Below are 17,058 nucleotides of genomic sequence, written 5' to 3' on the forward strand. Positions count from 1 at the left end.
TGATAGGACTGCGCAACTGGACACCACTACTGCCTGCGCATCGCACGCCACCATCGACTACGTCACCAGTCACAGCGCATAAAAGAGAAGCTTCTGCCCGGTTCGCGACCAGTGGGCACGGCGGAGGCGTTGGAACCATGCGGCTAACAAATCCGTTCCTGTTTTTTGTCCAGGCCGTGTTTTTCGTGAACGTGGAACCCACATCACAGGGGGCGTACTACGACAGCCCTGGAAATTGGACCGACCATCGTGTTTCCGGCGTGATTTCTTCATCGGAATGCATCGCGAAGACCAAAGTGATAGGACTGCGCAACTGGACACCACTACTGCCTGCGCATCGCACGCCACCATCGACTACGTCACCAGTCACAGCGCATAAAAGAGAAGCTTCTGCCCGGTTCGCGACCAGTGGGCACGGCGGAGGCGTTGGAACCATGCGGCTAACAAATCCGTTCCTGTTTTTTGTCCAGGCCGTGTTTTTCGTGAACGTGGAACCCACATCACAGGGGGCGTACTACGACAGCCCTGGAAATTGGACCGACCATCGTGTTTCCGGCGTGATTTCTTCATCGGAATGCATCGCGAAGACCAAAGTGATAGGACTGCGCAACTGGACACCACTACTGCCTGCGCATCGCACGCCACCATCGACTACGTCACCAGTCACAGCGCATAAAAGAGAAGCTTCTGCCCGGTTCGCGACCAGTGGGCACGGCGGAGGCGTTGGAACCATGCGGCTAACAAATCCGTTCCTGTTTTTTGTCCAGGCCGTGTTTTTCGTGAACGTGGAACCCACATCACAGGGGGCGTACTACGACAGCCCTGGAAATTGGACCGACCATCGTGTTTCCGGCGTGATTTCTTCATCGGAATGCATCGCGAAGACCAAAGTGATAGGACTGCGCAACTGGACACCACTACTGCCTGCGCATCGCACGCCACCATCGACTACGTCACCAGTCACAGCGCATAAAAGAGAAGCTTCTGCCCGGTTCGCGACCAGTGGGCACGGCGGAGGCGTTGGAACCATGCGGCTAACAAATCCGTTCCTGTTTTTTGTCCAGGCCGTGTTTTTCGTGAACGTGGAACCCACATCACAGGGGGCGTACTACGACAGCCCTGGAAATTGGACCGACCATCGTGTTTCCGGCGTGATTTCTTCATCGGAATGCATCGCGAAGACCAAAGTGATAGGACCGCAACTGGACACCACTACTGCCTGCGCATCGCACGCCACCATCGACTACGTCACCAGTCACAGCGCATAAAAGAGAAGCTTCTGCCCGGTTCGCGACCAGTGGGCACGGCGGAGGCGTTGGAACCATGCGGCTAACAAATCCGTTCCTGTTTTTTGTCCAGGCCGTGTTTTTCGTGAACGTGGAACCCACATCACAGGGGGCGTACTACGACAGCCCTGGAAATTGGACCGACCATCGTGTTTCCGGCGTGATTTCTTCATCGGAATGCATCGCGAAGACCAAAGTGATAGGACTGCGCAACTGGACACCACTACTGCCTGCGCATCGCACGCCACCATCGACTACGTCACCAGTCACAGCGCATAAAAGAGAAGCTTCTGCCCGGTTCGCGACCAGTGGGCACGGCGGAGGCGTTGGAACCATGCGGCTAACAAATCCGTTCCTGTTTTTTGTCCAGGCCGTGTTTTTCGTGAACGTGGAACCCACATCACAGGGGGCGTACTACGACAGCCCTGGAAATTGGACCGACCATCGTGTTTCCGGCGTGATTTCTTCATCGGAATGCATCGCGAAGACCAAAGTGATAGGACTGCGCAACTGGACACCACTACTGCCTGCGCATCGCACGCCACCATCGACTACGTCACCAGTCACAGCGCATAAAAGAGAAGCTTCTGCCCGGTTCGCGACCAGTGGGCACGGCGGAGGCGTTGGAACCATGCGGCTAACAAATCCGTTCCTGTTTTTTGTCCAGGCCGTGTTTTTCGTGAACGTGGAGCCCACATCACAGGGGGCGTACTACGACAGCCCTGGAAATTGGACCGACCATCGTGTTTCCGGCGTGATTTCTTCATCGGAATGCATCGCGAAGACCAAAGTGATAGGACTGCGCAACTGGACACCACTACTGCCTGCGCATCGCACGCCACCATCGACTACGTCACCAGTCACAGCGCATAAAAGAGAAGCTTCTGCCCGGTTCGCGACCAGTGGGCACGGCGGAGGCGTTGGAACCATGCGGCTAACAAATCCGTTCCTGTTTTTTGTCCAGGCCGTGTTTTTCGTGAACGTGGAACCCACATCACAGGGGGCGTACTACGACAGCCCTGGAAATTGGACCGACCATCGTGTTTCCGGCGTGATTTCTTCATCGGAATGCATCGCGAAGACCAAAGTGATAGGACTGCGCAACTGGACACCACTGCTGCCTGCGCATCGCACGCCACCATCGACTACGTCACCAGTCACAGCGCATAAAAGAGAAGCTTCTGCCCGGTTCGCGACCAGTGGGCACGGCGGAGGCGTTGGAACCATGCGGCTAACAAATCCGTTCCTGTTTTTTGTCCAGGTAAGAGACAAACAGCCTGTTTACTCTTACCGCAGTGACAATGTGTGCCTACTGCTTTTGCCGTGCCCACGGTCGTTAGTTACGCTCTTTACAGCAATGTATCATTGTTTTGTTGACGTGCTTGCTATGTGTGGTGACGTAGAACCAAACCCAGGTCCTTCTACACAGGAAATGCTGCAAACAATAATGGAAGATCTTAAACAGCTGAAACAAAATACAAGCTCTACTAACACCAGACTGTCTGCTATCGAAAAGAAGCTAGACGATATTTCCGCAACGGTTACTGACTACACCTCTAAAGTAGAATCACTGGAAAAAACTGTCGACAGTCTACTTATGAAAGTAGACGACCTAGAAAATAGAAGCAGGCGGAACAATCTAATTGTGTTTGGCGTTAAGGAAACCGAGGACGAAAGGCCCCAAGACCTTGAGAACACGGTCTGCAAGGATGTTCTTCTGAACCGGTTGGAAATTTCGGATGTGGCTATTGAACGTATCCACAGAATAGGAAGGCCGGCTGAGGACAAATGCAGACCGGTTATCTTTAAGCTAGTTGACGGGAGGGTCAAGGAGAGAATTCTCAAAAGCTGTAAAAATCTGAAAAACACAGGTTATAGTATATCCGAGGACTTCTCCCCTCGCGTTCAATCAATACGAAAGAAGCTTTGGGAAAGTGCGAAAGAGCAAAGGTTGAAGAAACAGAAGGTCATGCTCAAGTTTGACAAAATTAAAATAAATGGCGAACTGTATCGATGGGACGACGCCTGCAATGAAAGAGTTCCCTGCGCTTCAAAGTGACGGTCTGTTTCCAAATCCGTGTCCGCACAGAGTAACACACAGAGCTCAGGAGCACTAAGAGCACAGCCATCTTTGAATTCCTTTTCAATGCTTAATATTAATACTAGAAGCATAGTAAATAAATTCGACGAACTTGAAAACCTCCTCTTCACACACGATCCTGACGCCGCTGTTCTAACAGAAACATGGCTTCATGATGCAATTCCGAATGATGCAGTTATCACATCCGAGCATTACGAAATCGTTCGTCGCGACCGCAATTCAAGAGGGGGCGGTGTCGCTATTCTGATAAAGAAAGGCATCGACTATACGCTGATACCGCATCACACCAACACTGAAATGGTCTGGGTTGTTCTCCGTCTTTTTCAGCTTAGTCTTTTAATAGGTGTTATTTATCGACCACCGAATGCTGATACTTCTGTACTGGACAACTTGCATGACTTTTTAAATGAACATACAAAGCGCTACAGCCATGTTATCGTATGCGGCGATTTTAACTTGCCAAACATCAACTGGGATTCTCTGTGCGCTCAAACTTTGTGTGCTAACTCGGATGCTTTGCTCAGCATAGCTTTTAATTATAACTTAAACCAGGTTGTTCAGAAACCTACGCGCATTACAGCAAATACGAGTTCTCTTCTTGACCTGTTATTTATATCAGACCCTGTTAGTCAATTGGGCTTTTCGACAGATGTCTTTCCCGGAATATCAGACCATGAAGCGGTGCTCTTTAAAAGCGAATTGATGCGACCAGTAATTGTTCATCAGGAAGGAAAAGCGTTTCGCGACTTTAACAATGCTCAGGATGAAAGCGTTCTAGATCAGCTTGAACTGACGTATGAATCCTTTGCTAAAAAATACACTGATGGGCGTACAAGTGTGAACGACTTGTGGTTAGAATTCAAAAGTACGGTTCATCAATGTATCAGCAAGTACGTGCCGCTTAAACATAAGAAGCTGAAAATGGCGTGTCCCTGGATAACACGCAAGATCATACAGTTAAAACGTCGCGTGAAGCGCTCATCAAGGTCAAGCAACAAAGTTGGTGGTGCTTTGCCGGCTCTTCGGGCTGAACTGCGTTCAAAAATAAAATCTTCACGGTACCACTTTTTTAATGTCAAGATGCACAATTTTCTAAAAACTGACCCCCAAAAGTTCTGGAGGCATCTGTCACAGAAAAAAGACCCGGTTAACAAACTTCTCCTTAACAGCACAGTTGTTACCGACTCCCTCTGCTTAGCGACTGCCTTCAATGAGCACTTTTCCTCTGTATTCCTGAGTAACAGCAACTCAGTCTCCGAATCTCGAACTAGCCATTTCAATCTGCCAGACCTAATTATTAACGAGGAGGGTATTGTTTCGGCTCTATTGCAGTTGAACACAAAAAAATCCTCTGGACCAGACGATATTCCTAACGCTTTTCTGTACAGATATGCTGAGTGGTGCGCTAAATACCTTTTCATTATTTTTACTGAAAGTCTCAGGACAGGAGAAATTCCAAACGATTGGAAAACAGCAAAGGTGATACCCATTCACAAATCAGGAGACAAGCTTTGCGTGAAGAATTACAGGCCAATTTCTTTGTTATGTACGTCCAGTAAGGTGTTAGAACATTTTATTTTCAAGCACATAAGTTCATTCCTAGAGGGAAGCGGTTTTTTTATTGAAAGCCAGCACGGGTTTCGGCAAGGCTTGTCGACAGTGACGCAGCTTATTCATATCACAAATGAAATTATGATGTCACTAGACAATAATGGACAGGTAGATTTAATTTTCATTGACTTCGAAAAAGCGTTTGACCGGGTATCGCATGGCAATCTTTTGTTAAAAATAAGGTGGTGTTTAAATAATCGGCAAGTAGTACAATGGTTAGATTCCTATCTTACACAGCGGCATCAGTTTGTTCAGATATCTGAATCTCACTCCACAAAAGCGCCGGTACTTTCAGGAGTTCCCCAGGGCTCAGTCCTTGGGCCGCTTCTCTTCCTTATTTGAACGACCTGTCCTTCAACTCACACATACGCTGTCGGTTCTTCGCCGACGACTGTGTTATATACCATAGTATCACATCAGTCGAAGACCAGACACTCCTAGCCGAATACTTAACAGCAGTTTCCAGCTGGTGTTGTACTTGGCAAATGGGTATAAACAGTTCAAAATGCGGAAAAATGACAGTAACACGAAAGAAACAACCGCTCCAATGCACATACAAAATCAATGGCCTTCCGATCAACTCAGTGACTCAGGTGAAATATCTTGGGGTAACCATGACATCCAACCTGAACTGGAGCGTACACATCCAGTCCATTGTCTCAGCAGCGTCCAAAAAACTTCGATTATTAAAGCACCGCCTAAAGCATTGCACGAGCAAAACTAAACTGACAGCATACACATCACTTGTGCGTCCAGTGCTCGAATACGCCGACGCTGTATGGGATCCGCACACAAAAACGGATATAAAAAATCTTGAAGGCGTCCAGAGGAAAGCACTCCGGTTTATTTACCACGCTTATGGTCGGCAGGTCTCGGTGTCTGATTTGCTCAACAGATCTGGGCTTCCCAATCTTGAATCCCGTCGCAAGCAGCACCGACTAAAAATGTTGTTCAATATCATACATAATAAAACAAAACTGAATTTTCAGAGTTACATGCAATACAACACAACACGCCCCACCCGTAACAAACACGAAAGGACTATCTTGATGCCACGATGCCGAACAAAAGCATATTCTTGTTCCTTCTTTCCACGCACCATTTCCGAATGGAACCGACTGCCAAGCGATATCACCAACCTGGTATCTTCAGAATCCTTCTTGTCTGCTGTTTCGGCTCATGTATCGCAGTAGCGTGTCTAGTACACAGTGTATTTCGGTTTCCTTGTTTTTATTCTGTTCACTTAGACTGTTTGACGTCGGATGATTTGCCTGTACTTTTTTTTTTGCTTCCAGTTGGTCTTATTGAATTTTGTCCTCGTACTGTAATCGCCCTTTGTCCCTGTTATTTTGTTGTTACCACTTTGTAATTTTTTTTCCTTTGTGCACTCCTGCCCTGACCGCCAAAGGGCAGTCGGCAGTATTTATGAAATAAATAAATAAATAAAGTTTAAAATTATGAAGCCAACTTTCACTGTAATGCATAACGCAGTGTTCCCCAAAGCCGTCACGACGCCAGTGTACTCCACTGAAGGATAAAAGTCTGTCTCATTGGCATCTGATTAGCTACGTTCGGCGGCAGCCGCAGTCACGCTAGCTCAACAAACGTTCATTTGGCCTCTATAGCTGAACCTCGGCCACTGCGTTTTCTGTTCCTGGTGTTATCTTTGTAAACTTGACATAACATCTTTGACCCTTCACCACTGTTTAGTTTATAACACTTATATAATTTTTTTTTCTTTTCCAGTCTTGAAGCTGAAGCTTGTCCTGCGCTGGAATCCCCACACTGAACCGAAGCACAAGTCCCTTCCGCTAAACACGCCATGGCTACTGCAAAGCCATCCGTGTTAGAAGAACGTACGCCATTAACCCTGCGCTGCACCAGAAGTAAAGCGGCACCACTGTGTAAGCTGGTTCGACGTGTCGCCGAGTATAACAAGGTTCTCTGGAACGTAGGCCTTGGGATAAGAGTGGAAAATGACCTGGGCGAATTGGGCATCGCTATTGCCCCGGGAATCGTAGTCATGGACCCTTGGGAAGACCCAAGTATTGACTGTAAAGCCTAGACTTCGCCAATATTTTGCAGGTCGACGTCCTCGCCCATCATCACTGCATTGTGGCCGTCGAGCTGACTTTCTTTGTAGCGAGCAACCCTTTCCTCCTCAGCCTTCTTCAAGACATGTACAGCGTCCGTAAGGTGACCATCTAAGATGTACCGTGCTGTGAAGCGAAACTTCTTGAAGCCCTAAAGAAGCTTGCCAACCCCTCGGAGCAGAATTATTCAGACGCACGGGAACAATTTTTCTGCTTCTCTGTCAGACTGCCACTGTTTGTACTCCCTCAGGAGCAGAGCACCATAACCCTTACTGCGCTGGATGTCGCCGATCTGGAATTTAGCACCAGCTGCGCACGACAGTTGATAAACATACTCTTGCAGAATAACACCATAAGTGTCTTAACCGTCGGCTCCTGCGTGTTCACTTATGACTGCGTCGACCTCCTTCATGGCTTCGTCCTCTACCTGCAGAAACACCGCTCGCCGCTCAAGAAGCTGAATGTGCGAACACCCGAGGCCAGCATGCATGCATTAGAGTCTCTGGTCAAGGCCATTGCACAAACGACGACGCTAGAACAGTTGGCCATTGATATGGATATCTACGATGACGAAGACTAAGCCCTCTTATCCGAAGTAATCGCCCGGAACCGTACTCTGCGTACGCTAAGTGTTACGTGGAAGAGAAACTGCCTAGTGTCCACCATCTTCTACGGCTTCGACCATCTCTCCGGAGACGCAGCCACAAGGATCAAGCCTTGGCTGTTTGCGCTGCCAGAAAACGCTACACTTTTGGCGCTGACCGTAGACCTCTTTGGTTTTTCAGAAGAGGAGTGCTGCGCGTTTTTTCTCGGCCTGGCACTCAACAAAGCTCTTCAAAATGTCGACATAAGCCATCTTCCAGTATGCGCTGACCTCAGGGAGATATGCCAAATCATTCGTGATTCCCGCTTGATGAAGGCCATTCACATTGAAGATCACCACCTCAGCATCGGTAGCCTTTCCATGCTTCCCGAATGCCCCGAGGCGACGTCCCTCGCGGTTATCTCTTTCCACCTCAACAATTCGGAGATTTCGCGCGCAACCTTCGAAATCCTCGCCTCCTGCAATCACTTCGAGTTCACTCCACGTGTGCGTGCAATACTGCTTCCTTGATAAGATCCAGTCTGCCATGGCGGCCTATATAATGGAAGCAAGCACACTGAAGGAGTTAGAAGTGCGAAGTGTGCGTCTACGTCGATGTACCCGAGGTCGAAGACCAGCAGCATGACCCTGACACCGAAAAGCTTCTGGCGAAAGCGCTGGCTTCCAACGTCAACCCCACCAGAATCACAGAGAGCTGCGTCTGAGCGAAGACCACTGTGAGTTCCTTGCGAACGCTTTTGTAAACAGCCAAAATCTCTCCGCGCTCTCGTTCGCTGTGCCAAGCCGCGATAGCAACACTGTCTTCTTACAGACGCTGGTGTCGGGCATCGAAAGCAATCACCACCTGCTCCGCGTCGATCTTCAAAGTTGCAAAGGCCGTGATGCAGAGCTCGTCGTTATCCGGAACATCACGAGGCGCAACGCCAGCCTCGTCGCCAGAGCATCCCGCTTCGTGACGGGTGACACGATCCTTACAACGCACGCGCGGCCGATCAGGTGTCGGGACATGAAAGGATCCTCCGCATCGTTCAAGAAAATGTTGGCGTCGAAGCCAGTGAAGCGGCGACAATGCTGAGGCGCGCCTTGGGGCTTCAATGTTTGACAGACCTCGACGAGCACATGAGACTGGCTGGCGTTGTCAAGCGACGGGTGCAGTGCATCGGAGGACTCTGGAGCTCCGTGCAAATCGACGACCTCAGTGCCACTGCTGGATTCACATCCGGACATTTCTGATTGTGGCCGACGTTGTGGGCGCTGACTGCTCGTGAAGCTGTGATCGGACCTAGTATGGAGATCACCTTGCAACGTTGTTCTTTACCTGGTTTGTATGAAAAAAATACACATGATTTTAATTAGTAAACTTTTGTCTCGCTTGCATGTGCGCCACACTTAACACTGGGGGGTTATGTATGAAATGAAGGCCTCGAATCGGGCTAATGCCCACGCATGTGTGGTTGTGCGCACTAGACTTAATTGCTCTCTGATATATCAAGTGATCATAGTGTACAACTAGGTTACGAAAAGCATGACATTGCGGCACTACACCTAGAACGAGATCGAAATGCATTCTGACCCGCAGATGGTAATACAAGTGAGAACTGACTGCACCTCTAGAGGAATTAGACCGGCAGCGCACCTTCTCACATTTAAAGAGATATAGGTAACGTGCAAAAAAATGCGGACAAATTTTGGATAGCAAATAGTCAATAAAATAAATATAGTGATAGCCCGCAATGCTCAAAATCTCGCAACCCTAAATGTGCGTGGCATCCAGGCAGGGAAAGGACCACGCTTAATGGTTGCATAAAGGTGGATTTATCTGATCATATGCTGTGGCAAATACACCGCTATTCGCGTAACCTGCAAATAACTTTCAAATAACGTTTATTTCTTAATTTCTGACATCTTCGGGCGAGTAAGACTTTATGACTTAGACAGCCACAACTTTTCGTCTCACAGAACTAGTAAATATTTTTTTCAGGCATTTATCTGTTCACAATAATATGTGGAGACCTTCAGTGCCCTATTCAGTAGACATCACTTGAAATTGTATACATGAATTAATTAAATCATTAAGAAGTTTCTAGTTAAAAAGACTCACAACCAAGCTTAACCTCGTTCATATGTGTCATGGGCGACAGCCATGATATCAACGAATATGTCGCACCACAGACCTGTTTAGATCAGTGTATCAAGTGCTTGCGCGAACAACCTTCGTGGTCTTCTTTTTGAATGTCGGTTTTTTTAGCTCCATCACCAGAGCAGCTTCGTTTCGAAGTATGAGTATATCCTGTTGCCTATGGCCGGAATCTTGGGAACGAAAGCATCGCCCATGAATCCTAGCGTTTTTTACCAACAACAGCACTTCCAACTCATGAGACCGGAACTGCGAACTGAATGATTCGTACATCAAGATTTGGCATCAATCAACGTGCGGTGACTCTGCGAAATGAGAATTATGAAGCAGGTTTGGCGCTGGCGCACTTTAATAGCTATGTCGGCTGCTTAGAAAATATGTCATGCTAATGCTGGTCTCTTCTTGACGGCAATTTTCAACCAGAACGCTTTCGAGGAGTTCGCACGAAGCTAAGTTGGGTGCCAAGTCGCCGCATACCCTATTCTAAAATTCCAACAGTGCAGCATACTGAAAACATGGAGATAAAATCACACTGAAATAAAAACAAAAAACTTGCGAACAGAATCCATTCGGTAAGCCACCAATGAAACTATTTCCACACTTGCTAAGACATCCCTGTCTTCAAGATACAGCAGTTTCTGCTCAGTGCAAATGAAGGCTTCCTTGTGCCAGATGGAAGTACCTTCTCATTACTGAACGTCACTCTCCACTTCCATGTGTACTGGGAAATTGTCAGCAACACTGAAGCTTGTGAACGCCAGTGTCAAATGTTCCGCCTGTGTGATCAGTGGTGCTCGCATTATTTTATCACTATGAAATTATCTTCCTTCTGGCCTTCATCTGTTGTTTGCGCTTCGGGCAGCTACGTTTTCAAGGCGTATGATAGCAGCCCTTATTGAAAGCACTTCTTTTTTGTTTTTTTTTTACAAAGGGCATCTGTTTAAACCTGATATTGAAAATTGGGTTGAAAAAAATGAAAATTGGTTTTTGCCGAAAGAAAATAGCTCAGTATCTGTTTCGCATATCGGCGGACAGTAAACTAAAATTGTGTACTGTACCGAGATACAGAATCTAAGGGAGATACAGCATCGCCCTTACACTAACCTTTCCCCACAAAAGAACTAGCACGAAAAAATTGGATATTTGATAAAATTCGATGTCAGATGACCCTTTTCCAAATTAATCCTACAACAGAAGACCCACCAGCAAGGAGTGCCTCTATGGGTGACGTGTCAGTAGCAAGCAATGCTAGCGCCACTGCGTGAAAGGCGCCGTTCCGAGTGACTCCTTTGCGCCGCTCTGCCGTGTAGCGCTTGTAGAGATGGACCACAGCGGCGATGTCGCCCCAGATCATCTTTAACATGCGCAAGATCACGAGCACTGCCAAGCTCAGATCGCAGACCTATACGCAGGCCCCGAGAGTGTTGTCACGCACGAAGTTCCGCATGTGTGGTTCGTACTTCTCGTGGTGCATCTGAAAAAAAGAGATGGCGCACAAGCCGATGCAAATTGTCGATCCTTGGTGCAATGACCATACAACGTGACATTTTTGAACTGTCACCTTTCTTCTGTTCATTGGTTACAGGAACGTTATTGTGCAAATGACTTGATTCTCTAAGGTAGACAAAATGACTGGGTATGTGGGTCTTATACCTGCCTGGACAAGCAGCATGCCTCCCGATTAGGATCTATACCGCTGTAAACAACAATGATCGTTGTGCTTAGCACAACCACGCCGCCTTTAAAGCATGGTGTGCGTGTTAAATACCGCAAAAGAGCAACCATTAACCCTCAGCTTGTAAGCAAATATGTACACAGTGCGTGCAGTGTGTGAAGCTCAGTATGTCAGCATCCGCATCCCCCGATGCTCCTTGAGTTAAAAGCAATTGTTCCCTGCCACCTCGGTTTTACTCAAGCGCAAGAACTACCGTGACATTTTTTTATTTCTTAGCACTGAAAGTGAAAATTTGGTCGTCGGTAGGCGCGTCAAAGAATTCAATCCTCGCTTAAACTCCGTTAGTTTCACTTTGTGCTTAAGAGGAAATTGGCGTAGGGCCGAATTTTTACTGTCTGCAGCTTAAGCTGTTAGCGCAGAGATTCGCTAACCCGGTAACCTAGCATGCATTGCGCAAGAAAACATTCTCCGACCACAGTGGTGCATATATATAATATACCTGGATAACCTCGGCGTGCTCTGACATGGCCAACATATCATAGAGATATGCGCACGCCTCGAAGATGTCTTCCTTCGACCGACCCGACGGCTTCCGGCACCACGTGGGAAGTGTACAGGTCTCCGAGCCGTACAGGTACGACAGCGTGCGGGGCAGGCACACGAGGTACTTGCTGTAGCCGTCGTACGCGTACAAGAACACCGCCATAGCAAAACGGTCTCGCATCATCTGAAGAAGCAACCAGCGCAGCATGGCTTCATTAGGTAATGCCAAAAGTGCACCTCTTATTCAGAGGGCCGCAAAGGTTACATCTCTCAGCAAAACTTAGTAGTTTTGCTGAGAGATGTGACTCTCCGTAAAACTTAAGCATAAAAGAAAGCAGCAGGACATTCCAAACAGATTGGCTCACATATTTTGTTCAACCCTTCCTGAATGATTGAAAATTCAGCTTCTTCCAAAGCAAGGTCGCAGTACAAACGTGATATCACAACAGTCTCTGTAAAGATAATCTCACCAGGATAGCTTCCAGGTAACAGGACAATAAAATCAAAAGCAACGTTTTAGGCCAGTTGGCGATTAATTATCATTTCAGTTCTATACTGCATTCTTACATGAAGGCACAACTGACCAAAAGGAGACCGTAGAACCGCCAGTATTCGTCTGCATTTGAAGGAACAACAGGGCCGTACATAGAAATGAAACCCCTTTTCTTATTTGCAAGAGGGTACAGTGGATAGACTATACGGGGGTATTCGTCCTTCTCCCCTTCCTTCTGTCTTAGTCCGCGATCCATCTTCACATTTCGCCTTGTCCCTGTGATAAGCCTACCCTTGTTCTTTCCTATCCTACGTTCTCAACCCATTTGGTAGAGAGAGGCTTGTAAAGTGCATGGGGGTGGTTCCAGAACAGAGCCCAGGAGGCGGGATTCCGATCTGTCGACGTCGTGTCTCCGGGAGCGCCGTCGCTTAGGGTGGAGACAACCGCGTCGTTACCCCTTTAGCGAGTTCCCTTGCGGCGCCCGCCATCATGGAGCCCGACGCGTAGGCAGCACATGGGCAGAGCGCAACTGCATGTCGAGTTCGAGGCGAAGAAAGGCATGCCGCGCTGAGAAGATGATGATAACGTTTGTTGTGCACGGTTGGCCCTTTGGCCTAAGATGAAGAAAAATATAATTAACCATCGGCAGTGTAAAACATAACATAGGCATCCTATAATTTGTATTTGCGTCGACACATGCACCTCAAAGCGGAGCATTGCTTACTTAGAAATTAAACTAGCTGTGCACGCACACATACACACAAAGACCCAGAACAACTAAGCGATAAACTCAGTGGCTATGTACACGCCAATCAACTGTGAACCTCGCAGAAATGGTATTACTCGCACAAAACACATCAACTGACCTTGGGCTGTGTCTCAATAGATTTTTTGCCAGAGGGAGCAGTAGACGTTTGTCTTCTCTCGAAAAAACAAACAATCCTCAGTCATGTGGCGAGCGTTTCGTGAACAGGGCCACACAGCCCTGAGCGTTTTGCCCAAGAACGCCGCGCACACGTCTCTCCCACCCGCAGCGATGAAGCGTGCGGAGCCCAATGGCCATCGCCGCTTGGGAGGCAGCGTTGACCACTTCACAGAACGACACCGCACTTCCGAGGGGGCGTGCGCAATCAGGCACCCTAAAACTTTCATTTAAGCAGCCTCGCCAAAAGGTCGAAAGTGGAGATTCATAAAAAACCGATAACAACACGTTGCACAGTCATGCTGTGGCGTAACGATTAATTTCCTTGTTGCTGGACGTCGAACGGACCTTTTCAAGGTTTTTCAAGTCCGCTTTTCAAGCTCACATTCTTTCATTTTCTTTTTTATGCTCAAAATAGCTTGGAAGCAAATTATTTAAGATCGCTCTTGGGTTCGTGTTGTCTTTTAGATAGGAATTTTGGATGCGTGAGCTAACAATACCATTTAGAGAGATGCAAGACGAGCTATTAGCCCTAACTAGAAGCTGTCGTTTTATGCCGTTGAGAGTTCGGAACCACCCGTAAAAGCGAAAATTATTTACAACTCGCAAAAAGTTCTAAGCTGCTGCAAATAGCCATCCAAATGTAGCCGTGCAGCTATATGACACGTTGCACTCTTGAATTATTTTGAGCGCTTAAGTCAAGGCTTCCGCTGGCACTAAGTCCGGCTGCAACGTTGTCGCGTTGTGAGCGAAAAAGCAGATGGCCCACTTCTCACATAGGTCACGAGACATTGTGATGTCATCACAACGTGCTCGACCTGTCAGGTGGCAGCTACATTAAGGACTGGTCGTGAGAGATGGCTGTGTTTGAAACAGCTACCACGCCATGTCAGGTTGCGCGTCACTTAACTCCTGCAACTATGTCCCAGGAGATATATAAGAGGACTTCCCGCTTTATATCAATCTAAAGCACATAATGACCACGTCTGCGAAGCGATACGCAAAGAAGACTCCAAGCCGCTGAAGGGGCTCATTAACGCTATCGCGTCATATACTCGAGGCGGAGCTTCAGTGTTTCCTCAAGCCTTTGCATGTAAGTTAGGTCTAGAAGAGCAATGCGAGCCAGTTTTGCCACTCTTACCGCTAACTCCCAGGCCAGCAGGGGACCACTCGCCCTGAACGAGACGGCCAGCCACACCGTGTAGAGCAGCCTGGTCAGGACTAAGACGGCAAAGGATGCACTGTGCCTCCCCTTGTGTAGCGCCTCGAGACTCAAGTGCAGTACAACCTCGGGGCCGGCGAAGATTTAAGACTAGATCACAATCAGCGCTGGCACCTTCAGGTCGGTGAACAGCGGCAAGGCGGACTGTCGGTGGCGCATCATCCCACCCATGAACACCACAAGAGGCAGGCCCTGTAGAAGTCGCAATAGGCGTGGCAGATATGCAGCGCTGTTCCAGGGAACTGAAGTTCCCAATGAGGATACATGCAGGGCGTCAAACGAAACCGATGTTCTGAGTGGAAATCCTAACAGACAGTGACGGACTGCGTAGAGTTCAATGAGAACAACTGCAAGGCAGAAACTCACCATACCTAAGTGTCACCTCAACCACAGAATATTTAGCTTGCATGCTAGCATTACAATCGTCGTCGTACGTGGCTGTTATTCTGTGAAACACAGGCGCCTTTTAAGACGTGAATGAGTAAAAATGAGCCACTGCAAACCTAAGATTGATCCAGATTATGTTTTCGGACAAGGTGTGCAAGAAAAAAAATTCTTTGCTGCCAGCCTGCGCGCTCTTCTAGCCACGTCAGTGTGTTGACTAGGGCAAACAATTCGGTATCTTTACACAAGGCTTCTTCGATATCTTCAGAGAAGCCTTCTTTGTGGTGTATTTTTTCTCTCTTTTACAGTCTTTTTTTTTCAGGAGATGAGAAGGATATAAATTACAGAAATTTAAACACGGTATTGGTGACGCAGCTAGGGGAGCGGCAAGTCTAAGGTTGCGAACAACATGACACACACAAGGGTTCATGGTATACGCGTGCACTTCAGGTCGCATTGTAGGCCAGAAACTAAAGGCGAAATAGTTAATCAAAGTCAAAGATGAAAAGGTGAGAACACTGCACTAAAAAAACCATGAGTACTCTTATCAGGATATCAAGCTCTGGCGGTGAAGCACTTAATTCCACTGCGTCAACATCTAGCGCAGCGTCCACATGTGTTAACGCGAGTTGGCAATAGTGGTGCGCTTTCCATGCCAGAATGAACTCACCACGAAGGCGATGGCGGATGCCAGGACTGTTGGCGTGACGGCCCCGTCGAATTGCAAGGACATCTTTCCGCCCAGGCGCACCATGTTACCAGATCATCCTTCGGTGCGATTACTCCGTTCATCCCGGACCATACAGCAGCGCTTCTGCAGAGCCCACAACGCAACCTCCTTCTTGCTGTCAGCTCCAGACAACCCCTCCTGACGAGTCTGCGGGCAGAAGATGACTGCTTTTGGGACAAGACCACGCCCTTCATCGCAGTCCTCGTAATTTCCGTCGAACACAGTCTGTAGCGCACCCAGGCTTTCAGTGACACCCACTTCCATACAAGGCGTGGAAACATGTGACGACCCTCCCTGACACATGTCGGTCATGACTGGCACGTCCATGCTTGTGTTCCTTGAGTCCAGGTGGTACGGCTTCATACGGCAGCGAATTTTGAGCAGATGATGGCAGGGAGGGGGGCACTAGAGTCTTATCCACTTTCTCTGGCACTCGTCGCCGCTCGCACACCGACTGAGCCTCTTTCCTCTTCTTCACTGTTGTTGTTGCCCTCTGTTGGAATGGCACATAACGGCGGTGGAAAATTTGCGGGGTAAATTAACTATGGAAAGAAATATTTGGGTGTGACGATAAGAGACCGGAAGCGGGCGGAGTGGGTGAGGGAACAAACGCGGGTTAATGACATACTAATCGAAATCGGTGGTGTAAATCGGGGTGTGGGGAGGGGGCAGGGGTTCCTGGCCCCCTCTCTTCCCTTCGCTTAGGGCGGGGAGGGGGGGGACACGGCATCCGAGTGTCACCAGGATAAGAAATTCAGGTTCTGAGGCACACCATGGGATCAGCTTGTTGCTGTGTCATGTAATGTAACATGTAACAAGATTGGTGTAATGTTTACGGCATGCATGGTTGCTAAACAGCATTGTACCCCCTGGGACAGTAGACACCACCATAACAGCAGAAACCTCCGTAACGTGTTTACCATTAGATTGCGTATCTGGAAATTCCTGTGATCACATTGACTTCACCTGCTGGCACACAGGGATTTGTGGGTCCTATCTTCACTTGCATTGATCCGATCTTTCAGTTCTGACGTAAATTGTGTCAGCTGTACAAATAACTGAGCATTCTATAACTGATAACTTCGCATGTACGGTTGCAAATGCGTGGCCGGATAGGACTGCTGCGCGTGCGCAACAGGCATACAGCCTGCGTCAAAAATGTACATCTCAAGAAGTTTGCTTCTAAGCTGTTTAACGCGGCTCCCTAGAACATTTAGCAGTCCAAAGCTTGGGAGGATTGAGAGCATGAAGCCATTC

General features: G+C 48.1%; 1 protein-coding gene across 1 annotated transcript in view; it reads right to left on the bottom strand.

The window, feature by feature from the left end:
- Positions 1-4,400: 4,400 nt before the first annotated feature.
- Positions 4,401-17,058, bottom strand: part of LOC144109088 (putative transcription factor Ken) — an 83,676-nt gene continuing 71,018 nt past the window's right edge. Inside the window, exon 7 of the transcript XR_013309574.1 lies at positions 4,401-9,013. The gene's annotated coding sequence lies outside the window, so the exon portion shown is untranslated. The remainder of the gene's footprint in view (positions 9,014-17,058) is intronic.

This window comes from Amblyomma americanum, chromosome 1, assembly GCF_052857255.1.
Source record: "Amblyomma americanum isolate KBUSLIRL-KWMA chromosome 1, ASM5285725v1, whole genome shotgun sequence".
In the NCBI taxonomy this organism is placed as follows: domain Eukaryota; kingdom Metazoa; phylum Arthropoda; class Arachnida; order Ixodida; family Ixodidae; genus Amblyomma; species Amblyomma americanum.